Raw genomic sequence first — 8,135 nt, forward strand, 5'->3', positions numbered from 1 at the left:
CAATGTCTCAGCCTCCTCCTTTTCTAACGGATAAAGGCGACCCGATTCTTCTGTGGAAGCGTTGGAAGAATCTTTTTGATTCCTATTTAATAGCGATAGGTGGGGAAAAGTTCTCTCCTGCAAGGAAACAAGCAGTCTTGTTGCACAATTTAGGAATTGAGGGCAGGAATATCTATGATAGTCTTGAGACCTTGTCCTTTGGAGGGGCAGAAGGTGAACCCAGAGACTGTTATGAGATGTCTGTGGCCATTTTAGCAGCACACTTTGAATCCAAACTCAATGTTGTTCTTGAGAGACACAAGTTTTTTGCACGCTCACAAGGGAAGTCTGAAAGTGTGGGTAATTACATTGCTGTTTTGCGCACGCTAGCACGCACTTGTGATTTTGGTGACATCACGGATTCCTTAATCCGTGACCAACTCGTCCGATGTACTAACAACAAGAGAGTTCAGGAGAAGCTACTGACGAAAAACCCAAGCTTAAGAGAGGCCATTGCAATTGTTGAAGGGATGGAGAGCACCAATAGTTGGATTAAGGAGATGAGTGGAGACAATGATTTGTGCATGGTTCAAGCACCGCATTTTCGCGAGGAGGTCTTGAGGGTTAGCTGTGACAGTGACAGTAAAACCCCAGGATTTACCCAAGAGAGGAAGAGAGAGCCTAGACTTCAGCGTTGTTTCCGTTGTGGTAATACAGGACATGCTGCGAACAGTCCTAATTGTTTCGCACGGAATTCTCAGTGTAGGAAGTGTGGGAAAAAAGGGCACTATGCTAGAGTCTGCAATAGTGACAAGAACAATATAGATGCTGTCACTGAGAATGTTAACAAGATGATCCTATGCATTGATTCGGATTCCGGCAACATTGTGAATGAGTCTGGAATGGTAGATGTAGGACCTGTAACCATGCCTGAGTGTGCTATTGAGCTTGATGGAAAAATTGTAACAGTATTAGCTGATTCGGGTTCTCCTTACACTATGGTGGGTGACAAGAATTACCGGGCAATTTTTTGGGAGGATTTCCATTCGTTAACAGCACCTGATATCAACCCTGTCAGTTATGGGGGGTCTAAAATAGAAGTGATAGGCTATAAGATCATGCGTATTCAATTCCAAAGTAAGGCCACTGTAGGGAAAGTTTATGTAGCAAAACGTGGGAACAATCTACTAGGTTGGCGTCACCAACGTGATATGGGGATTAAATTGGACCCCAATGCCAAGAGTCAGGTTATGGTAGTGAATGATAGCAACTTGGATCTTGATATTCTGAAGGATTTCCCTACTGTGTTCAGAGAAGAACTAGGTTGTCTGTCCAATTTTGAACACAGAATTATTCTTAAGAAGAATGCCACTCCTTCTGTGCATAAAGTGAGAGGAGTTCCAAAATTAATGTTAGAACCTCTCAAAGTGGAGCTTAACAAGCTTTTGGATGCTGGTGTGATTGAGGAGATAGAGTCCTCTGAATGGTTGGCTCCCATTGTTCTAGCGCCAAAGGACAATGGGAGACGAATTCGCATGTGTGTGGACCTCAGAGACCTTAATAAGCATATTTGGGTTGATCGCCAACCCCTGCCCAATATTTCTGAGGAATTGTCAGGGCTTGGTGGTTCAAAAGTATTTAGTGTACTAGATTTGTCGTCAGCATATCACCAAGTTGTTTTACACCCAGACTCCAGACACCTCACGTCATTTGTAACTCCGCTAGGAGCTTATCAATTTCGTAGAATGCCTTTCGGGCTAGCCTCCGCTGCTGCCTGTTTTCAACGTATTATGAGGAAAGTTCTGGAGGGGGTTTTGGGTGTCCTAATCTTTCAAGACGACATTTTGGTTCATGGCAAAACGTTAGTGGAACATGATGAAATCCTTAGAGAAGTATTGTGTAGACTGGTTGGTTCTGGCCTCACGGTTAAGAAGGAAAAATGCAAGTTTAGAGTTTCTTCTGTGACCTACCTTGGTCATACTATTTCCAGTGAAGGGATTAAACCCAAGCTTGAGTTGGTTGATTCTATTGTCAGCGCCCCTGAACCCAAAGACAAGGAGGGTGTGAGATCCTTTTTAGGGCTGGCAGAGTATTATTCTAAATTTGTTGCCAACTTTGCGAGCGTGACACAACCTTTGAGATCCCTGTTGAAAAAGGGAAACACATTTGCATGGTCTAGAGACTGTGCAGCTGCTTTCACCTTTGTGAAAGACTGTATTGGGAAAATGCCCACATTAGGCCATTTCGACACACACGCTAAAACCTTCTTGTACACTGATGCTAGTGTAACTGGATTGGGGGCAGTGTTGATCCAAAGAGAAAATCAAGAGGAGAAGGTCATTGCCTTTGCTTCCCGTTCCCTGAAGGGGTCAGAGCAACAGTATTCCGTTATTGAGAGGGAGGCTCTTGCGTGCTCATGGGCAGTCAAGCATTTCAGATTCTATCTGTGGGCTTTACCCTTTGTTGTGAGAACTGATCACAGACCCCTCGTACAAATTTTTTCTTCAAAGAAAAGTGAGGGATTGACACCTAGAATAAAGAGGTGGGTTGAAGGGTTAATGGAGTATAATTTTTCTGTTGAGTATGTGCCCGGGCCGAAGAATACGGTAGCTGATTTCTTGTCTAGGAGTTCGATTGATAGTCATGATGAAAGCGAGGATGAGGGTGTCATTAGTTGGGTGAATGAGTTGGCTATAAGTGAAGATGAGTGGAAGACTGCTGTGGATCAAGATTCCATTAGACATGATCTTGCTGGTTACATTGTAAGAGGGTGGCCGGATTATAAGGACATTCCTGAACCTTTGAAGAGTTACTGGAACATTAGGGATGAACTGTCTTTAAGTGGTCGTGAGGTATTAAGGGGTACTAAATGCATACCTCCCACTGGTTTAAGAAATAAGATCATCAATTTGGCTCATGAGGGTCATTTGGGCAGGAATCTCACCAAATCAAGGTTGAGATTGATATATTGGTGGCCAGGGTTGGATCGTGAGGTCGAATCGACCGTTAAAGATTGTGTGACATGTGCACGAAGTGACAAGAGTAAAGTGGTATCGAAACCCCCACTTTCCCCAGTTGCTGTGCCAGAAAGGCCCTGGGTGAAGCTAGGTCTAGATTTCATGGGCCCTTTCCATCTTCTCCCTGCTAGTGAACGGTATGTCATTCTCATGGTGGACTATACTTCAAGATGGGTAGTGACCAAGTGTGTTAACTCCCTAGATACCAGGACGGTGATTGAGTTTTTAATGGAGGAGTTCTCACGAGAGGGTGTACCCAGCCATTTGGTTACAGATAACGGGGTACAGTTGACATCCGTGGAGATGAAGTCCTTCTTGGACTCTTTAGCTACTGTGCATTTGAGAACTGCCTTGTACTTACCCCAGGCCAATGGTCTTGCAGAACGTATGAATAGGATGGTGAAGTACTGTGTCCAGGAAGCAGTTGAGACGCGAGTTTCTCTTGGGAGTCTCCTGAGAGACCAATGGTGGGCATATCGTAATACTCCCAATAGCGTTACGGGAATCGCCCCTTTTGAGTACATGAGGGGAAGGTTGGGTTGTAACAAGATGTTCCCAGCATGGTTCAGAGATAAGTTGGGATCATGTATTTCAGAGAAACTTGACCAGGAGAAACTTGGTAAAGCGTCCATGCGTAGGAGCGATCATCAACAAAAGTACAAATTGCGGTATGATTTCAAATCTTGCGTGTCCGATGTTGCATGGAAGGTTGATGACTTGGTATGGTTGAAAGACCCTAATTACAAAACTAAAGGGAGGTCAAGTTTCAAAGGCCCTTTCCGTATTAAGGAGGTGAGGGAAAATGTGGTTGTGCCCGATAATGGTGAAGTGTGGAGTATGTCCAGAATTGCAAAATGGAACTGTCCCAGGATTGATTCCGATAATCTGTCTAACCGAGGAGCGAACCACACCGCAAGGACAGAGTCCAAGGTAACACCATGCAAAACAACTCCTGTCAGACTCCGTTCTAAACCAGTGTGGTGGAAGGACTATGTTTCTAGAATTCTGATGTTTTTCCTGCATACTTCTGTGCAATTTAAATATTCTGTATTACCCTGTTATTCCGGCCATTACATTGTCATATTGTTGCTTATTTGTTTTATCCACACACATATGTTATATTTTCTTTTTTCCTTTTTTGTTGTTGTTCCTTTTATGTATTCCATCTCTAGTGTAATAAGGGGGATGTGTTGTGGCTGCTTAAGAATGTTGGGTACAGTCTGGAATCTCTGTCATTGAGATTCTAACTGAGTGGTCTCGAGGACGGTCTGCGGAGTGGAGAGATACTGGACGGTTGAGGAAATGGGAGCTGACGCTGCTGTTGGGTTGGTGGTTTTTGAATAAAGCTCTTTACACTAAACTACCGTGTCAGAGCTTAACAGAAACCTTGCTCCGTGTACGTCACAATATCTGCCACACCTATCTGCTCAAAGATCAGCGACGGCTCCTCCGCAATGACAGAGGAGTGTTGCACCACTGGCTCAGAGCTAGCAGCTGAAAAATAAAACAATATTTTGTCATCGTTTTATTTTTCAGCTGCTGGCTGAGCCAGCATGTGCAGGGAGGGGCCGGGCCATGGGAGGGGGAAAGGGGATAGGAGTGAAGTAGTGTTGTGCACTTAAGTGTGCAAGTCAGTTTGGCCAGCTGTTCTAGGCTGGGCAAACGGGCATACACACTTAGGTTTCTCCGACCCAGCTGTATTGCACAGCTGGGCTGGACAAACAGCACAGACTCCGTGTGCCTGAGTGAGTGGTAAACCAACCCGCTCAGGCCAATCCCCGTGCTGCTCTCATGCTTCCTAATAGCATGAGAGCAGCACAGGAATTGCACAGAGAGTCTCTGATGCTGTCCCAGGGACTGCTGGGACCAGGAAGCAGAGGAGCGTGAGGCTGCCTACAGCACCAGGTAAGTGTTTTTTGTTATTTTTTTATTATTAAACTCCCCCCCGCGCTCCCCCTGTGCCCCCTCCACGGGCCCCACCACTTTTAATTTGTGTCGGCCGCCACTGTCAAAGATCCCTCGTGCCTGTGACACACCAACACACCCTTCTACACCTTCCACTCAGCACCCCACAACAAATGGACACAAATTGACTACTGGCTGCTTTTGGTTATGCTTGCGCAGTGGCTTCACTCCATTGCACACCTCCCATGGACACTCCCATGTCCTTACGAATTCCGGTTGTTGGGGCCTTCAACACCAATGGTGATTCCCCAATATGGCTGTTCATGATGAACTGTTTCACACAGAACTCTGTGCTGCCATTATGGATTATTTAGAACCCATCAAGGGCTCTGTGCGATTCCAGGCTACACTGTGGGAGGCCTTCAAGGCCTATAGCAGAAGACATATGTTTAGCTAAACATTCCGAATGCTGTGTGACATACAAAGAGGCCTGACCCTCTTCAAGGAGGCTCTGACAGACTTTGATTGGACAGAAGCCCACCAATCCATAGGAGCTGACTCCCATCGCCAGGCTACTCTAATAGCTGATTTCCGAGATCTTGCTATGCGAGAAGCCCACTACTGGGGGAAATATGCTAGAGCACACCAATATGGCACGGGGGAAAGGCCGGGATGAACACTAGCAAGGCTGTTACGACCACCTAGGGAGACCTCCTATGTCTCAGAATGACATCAATTAGATGGCACTCGTGTTAGAGAAACCATGGGTGTACAGACCAGATTACTTAACTATTACACTCACCTCTACTCCACACAACTAAATGATGATCCCACTGGGAGGGCAACTTACCTTGACGAGGTGGCTATGGTCCGGCTCACTACTGCACACCAACAGTTCCTCAGTTAACCTATTTCTTCCGAGGAAATCATTGCGGCAATTGACTCAATGCATGGCTCTAAGGTGCCTGGCCTATATGGCTTCACAGTCACTTTTTATAAGGCCTATAAACACGTAATAGCACCGCAAATCCTTGCTATGTATTCTGAAGCCCTGAACACCGGTGTGCTCCCACCCATGTACGTAAAGCAGTACTTACATTACTCCTGAAACCAGGTAAAGACCCCAAACAGTGCAGATCTTACCAACCACTGTCACTCCTAAACTTTGACAATAAAACTTTGGTCAAAGTACTAGCCACCCGACTCGCGCCCCTAATGTAACAAATTATCTCCCTGGCTCAGCCGGGCTTTGTCCCACACCGCTCCACAGCCCTATCCCTATGAAGTCTTTTCAGTGTTTAACAGGATCTTCCCCTCACTCCTTGTTGTGGTTGCACTGTTAGATGCAGAGAAAACCTTTGATTCCCTAGAATAACCATTTCTACATGCTGTACCCCGCAAAATGGGCTTCCTGCGCTACTTCTCCTCCTGAATCACTTTACTCTACATGCAACCGACAGCACGGATTTGAATTAACCGTGCACTATTGTCCTCATTTGCAATCACCAGGGGATGCAGCAAGGCTGCCTCCCCTCACCCTTGCTGTTGATAATAACACTGGACCCACTAGTGTGACACTTGCAGGAAAAACATATAAACAGAGGCTTGCAATTCAAACCAGCCCTGCTATTGCTTTTGCTATATGCGGATTACAATTTACTCTTCATACAACACCCTGGTGAAAACTTAGATCCAATATTCCACAAGATAATGAGATAGGGTCTGCTATCCTGGCTACACATCAATTGGTTTAAAAAAAGAGTTATTTCAGCTCACAGCGGCCACCACCCAGGTGCATTCTGACATTCCCTTGGCTTGGCACGATGGTCCAGTCCGGTATTTGGGCATTTATATTCATCTGGACAGGGAACAGGTAATACATTTAAACTATGGCCCAGCAATCGGTCATCTGCATACCCATGTGGAACGCTTGATCAACCTCCTATTGTCCATGGCGGGATGTATTGCTATAGTCAAAATGACAGCGCTTTCCAGATTTTTGTACCTATTTCAAAACATCCCTATCCCACTCCCTAACACATTTTTTGCATCTTTGCAGAGTATACTGCTGTGACTTACATGGGCAAGGAAGCAACCTCGAATAGGCGGGGACTCCTTGGTAGTACCTTATGAGTAGTTCAACATTGCCACTTTGCTCATCTTTGGTACTATGCTGATGTAAGTATACCCTACTCAAAACCTGAAAAGGATTTTGCAGCCTCAACACCTTTGAAAGCTTTACTACCAGCAGGTCTACCATTACCTCCAAAGGACATGCAACCTCTGGCTACTACTAGTTAGGCCTGGAGGAAACTGGCTCGGATCCTAGGGGGACAGACCCTATACTACCCTGTGATTCCCACTAGTGAGAAACCCCCGGCTCCCCATCACTCAGGAAAGACGGGTCCAGCATACCTTGACAAAATTAGCCCTACACACCATCAGTGAACTCTTCCCTAACAGGAGCTTGTTTTTTATGTACAGAGGACGATAGATTCAGAGATGCCACTCAAATGGATTATTTTGTACTCTGCAGCCTTCAGAGTGCGCTCAGGGCTCAGATCCTGACATACTCATTGGCCCCAAATGAGTTTTCCCCACTAACACTGATAATCACTGACAGCGAGGGAGATAGATTAATCTTCAAATTATACCACACTTGCCAGAATCTCCTACCGACTCAGGATTCCAGACTCCAAGCCACCTGGGAGACAGACATGGGACACCCCTTAACTCACAAACTTTTGGTATTTCTGTTGTGCACAGACACGTCTCATCTCATTCATAAGAAGCTCATTCACTATAAATGATTGCGCAGATCATACTTTGCACCCACGGCACAGGCTTGCATAGACCCAACTTGATCCACTGATTGCCTGAAGTGTCAGCTGGTGACCGCCGACTTTGTCCATATATCATGGACTTGCAGCGCTATTGCACCATATTGGAGGGAGGTGTTCAATAAACTTACCCTGATGACACATACTGCGCTCGAACACACCCCATTACTAGCCCTAATAGGTTAGGTAGAGACATGCCCAAATCACTGCATCAGTATGTTGAAATCACATGTCCTGATGATGACCCAGCAAATCACAAGTGTTGAAGCGCAGTCAACGCCTCTTTGACTGATTGGATACTAACATTGATTGTGTTTTGTGTGTGGTCTATTGTTGTCTCTTTGCTTCATTTTTCTTTGTTGATCCATCAACTTGTTTTGTGTGTTTTACACTC

The sequence above is a fragment of the Pleurodeles waltl genome, chromosome 1_2, assembly GCF_031143425.1.
Source record: "Pleurodeles waltl isolate 20211129_DDA chromosome 1_2, aPleWal1.hap1.20221129, whole genome shotgun sequence".
Classification (NCBI taxonomy): Eukaryota; Metazoa; Chordata; class Amphibia; order Caudata; family Salamandridae; genus Pleurodeles; species Pleurodeles waltl.